The sequence below is a fragment of the Pleurodeles waltl genome, chromosome 12 (assembly GCF_031143425.1).
Source record: "Pleurodeles waltl isolate 20211129_DDA chromosome 12, aPleWal1.hap1.20221129, whole genome shotgun sequence".
Taxonomy (NCBI): Eukaryota; Metazoa; Chordata; class Amphibia; order Caudata; family Salamandridae; genus Pleurodeles; species Pleurodeles waltl.
In genome coordinates, this window is record NC_090451.1 from 115788596 (window position 1) to 115792241 (window position 3646).

The 3646-nt window shown below is 49.8% G+C and overlaps 1 non-coding gene across 1 annotated transcript; it reads right to left on the bottom strand.

Annotated features, from left to right (window-relative positions):
• Positions 1-2509: 2509 nt before the first annotated feature.
• Positions 2510-2581, bottom strand: TRNAH-GUG (transfer RNA histidin (anticodon GUG)). Its single transcript has one exon. It is a non-coding gene; the product is annotated as a tRNA-His (tRNA).
• Between the last annotated feature and the right edge of the window lie 1065 nt (positions 2582-3646).

The following is a 3646-nucleotide window of genomic DNA, read 5'->3' on the forward strand; positions in this document are numbered from 1 at the left end:
CAAACCTTGCTAGCTGCAAATCATGCGGTAACCGATTTCGGACGCTGCTGAGGCACAGGAGGGACCAGGAGGTCGTAAATTGGACCAGAAGAGAGAGGGGACGTCGAGCAAGACAATGAGCCCTATCAGAAGCACGTAGCACCCGGAGAAGTGCCAGAAACAGGCACTACGAGGATGCGTGAAACGGTGCTCGCCGAAGTTGCACAAAGGAGTCCCACGTCGCCGGAGACCAACTTAGAAAGTCGTGGAATGCAGGTTAGAGTGACGTGGACCCATGCTTGGCTGTGCACGAAGGATTTCCGCCGGAAGTGCACAGGGGCCGGAGTAGCTGCAAAAGTCACGGTTCCCAGCAATGCAGCCCAGCGAGGTGAGGCAAGGACTTACCTCCACCAAACTTGGACTGAAGAGTCACTGGAATGTGGGAGTCGCTTCAACAGAGTTGCTGGATTCGAGGGACCTCGCTCGTCGTGCTGAGAGGAGACCCAAGGGACCGGTAATGCAGCTTTTTGGTGCCTGCGGTTGCAGGGGGAAGATTCCGTCGACCCACGGGAGATTTCTTCGGAGCTTCTGGTGCAGAGAGGAGGCAGACTACCCCCACAGCATGCACAAGCAGGAAAACAGTCGAGAAGGCGGCAGGATCAGCGTTACAGAGTTGCAGTAGTCGTCTTAGCTACTTTGTTGCAGTTTTGCAGGCTTCCAGCGCGGTCAGCAGTCGATTCCTTATCAGAAGGTGAAGAGAGAGATGCAGAGGAACTCTGATGAGCTCTTGCATTCGTTATCTAAAGTTTCCCCAGAGACAGAGACCCTAAATAGCCAGAAAAGAGGGTTTGGCTACTTAGGAGAGAGGATAGGCTACTAACACCTGAAGGAGCCTATCAGAAGGAGTCTCTGACGTCACCTGGTGGCACTGGCCACTCAGAGCAGTCCAGTGTGCTGGCAGCACCTCTGTTTCCAAGATGGCAGAGGTCTGGAGCACACTGGAGGAGCTCTGGACACCTCCCAGGGGAGGTGCAGGTCAGGGGAGTGGTCACTCCCCTTTCCTTTGTCCAGTTTCGTGCCAGAGCAGGGGCTAAGGGGTCCCTGAACCGGTGTAGACTGGCTTATGCAGAATTGGGCACATCTGTGCTCAAGAAAGCATTTCCAGAGGCTGGGGGAGGCTACTCCTCCCCTGCCTTCACACCATTTTCCAAAGGGAGAGGGTGTAACACCCTCTCTCAGAGGAAGTCCTTTGTTCTGCCATCCTGGGACAAGCCTGGCTTGACCCCAGGGGGGCAGAAACCTGTCTGAGGGGTTGGCAGCAGCAGCAGCTGCAGTGAAACCCTAGGAAAGGCAGTTTGGCAGTACCAGGGTCTGTGCTACAGACCACTGGGATCATGGAATTGTACCAACAATGCCAGGATGGCATAGAGGGGGCAATTCCATGATCTTAGACATGTTACATGGCCATATTCAGAGTTACCATTGTGAAGCTACATATAGGTAGTGACCTATATGTAGTGCACGCGTGTAATGGTGTCCCCGCACTCACAAAGTTCAGGGAATTGGCCCTGAACAATGTGGGGGCACCTTGGCTAGTGCCAGGGTGCCCTCACACTAAGTAACTTTGCACCTAACCTTTACCAGGTAAAGGTTAGACATATAGGTGACTTATAAGTTACTTAAGTGCAGTGTAAAATGGCTGTGAAATAACGTGGACGTTATTTCACTCAGGCTGCAGTGGCAGGCCTGTGTAAGAATTGTCAGAGCTCCCTATGGGTGGCAAAGGAAATGCTGCAGCCCATAGGGATCTCCTGGAACCCCAATACCCTGGGTACCTCAGTACCATATACTAGGGAATTATAAGGGTGTTCCAGTAAGCCAATGTAAATTGGTAAAATTGGTCACTAGACTGTTAGTGACAATTTAAAAGAAATGAGAGAGCATAACCACTGAGGTTCTGGTTAGCAGAGCCTCAGTGAGACAGTTAGGCATCACACAGGGAACACATACCTATAGGCCACAAACTTATGAGCACTGGGGTCCTGACTAGCAGGGTCCCAGTGACATATAACAAACATACTGAAAACATAGGGTTTTCACTATGAGCACTGGGCCCTGGCTAGCAGGATCCCAGTGAGACAGTGAAAACACACTGACATACACTCACAAACAGGCCAAAAGTGGGGGTAACAAGGCTAGAAAGAGGCTACTTTCTCACAGATCCCTTTCAACATTGAAAGCTACTCCGCGTCAGTACAGGAGCCTCGGCGCTGCAGGTACAGGAGACACAGACATCCATCCCTCTTGCTGACCGGGTCCTGTGAAACCAAACTGTAGCTCATACTTTTCACATCAGGACCGCCACAAACGTAAAAGCGCAGAAAGGTGAAATAAATAATAACATTGTTAACGCGTTCTTCAAAGACATTTAATTTCACCGTTGAAATTAGGTTCAAGCTCTTAACTCATGTAAATATTAAGAAGTGAGAATAAAAATGCTGCCCAACTGCCGTGACATTGCCACCCGCAATGCCGTGACTCGGATTCGAACCAAGGTTGCTGCGGCCACAACGCAGAGTACTAACCACTATACGATCACGGCGAGCTACTTGGGCTCTGAAAAGGCTACCCTGGTGTGGCTCTGATAGGCTGAAAAAGGGTCACAGTGTCCGTGGAGTGGATAGATTTAGTGTTTGTTTAAAACCCATCTTTTCAAGTTAGATCAGGGTCTTTTCTTTGAGTAGCAGATCACAGCAAATATTTACCTCTCTGCTTCCAGTGACAAGACTCCCCATAAACCAAGAAGCCCAGACTTCTTAACAAGATCCACCACTCTGCCCTGCAAGTCTCAAGTGTTCTATGAGTGCTGGGGTCGGGGAAGTGAACACTGCAAAAACTTAATCCACAGCCGACCAAACTCCTCCAGGCCAGGAGGGGCTCGGAACAGGCCCCCACATATTGTTGTTTTTTTCTTTTCTGGGTGTCTCTTCAGACACATTCAGCTGCTTGGTGCATACTGCTTTAGAGTTGCATTGTGTGGAATGAAGTGGCGTAAACTTGACTAGCAAACAATGGAGTGGTGATGAATGGAGGGTCATAGAAGGGAGTAGATTGAAGTGCAAAGAGTAGAGTGACGTAATGTGTCATAGAATACAGTGGAATATAATGAAGTGGTGTGCCTTGGCATGGCGTTGAATAGCATTGTGAGGAATGGAGTGGCATAGAGCAGAGTGGGGTAGAGAGGAGTGAGGTTGCATAGAATGGCATAGAGTAGCATAGAGTAAAGTAGTGTGGTGTAGAGTGGCATAGTGTGGTGTAGAGTGAAGTGGCATGGAATGGCATAGAGTCAGAGAACAGTGTGTCATGGAGAGGGGTGGCAAAGAATTAGGAGGAGTGGAGTCGGACTGCATGAAGTAGAGTGTTGTGGAGTTGAGTAGCATACAGTCGCGTTGCATGGAGTGACACTGTGGTGTAGAGAGGAGCAGAGAAAAAAGTGGCATAGAGTAGAAAGGCCTACAGGAGAGTAGTGTAGAGTGGCACAGCATAGAGTAGTGTGCAGTAGAGTGGCATAGAGTAGAGCGCATGTAGTGCCATTGAGTGATATTGTGTGAGATGGAGTGGAGTGGAGTACAGTGAAGTGGCATGGAATGAAGTAGTATAGAGTAGA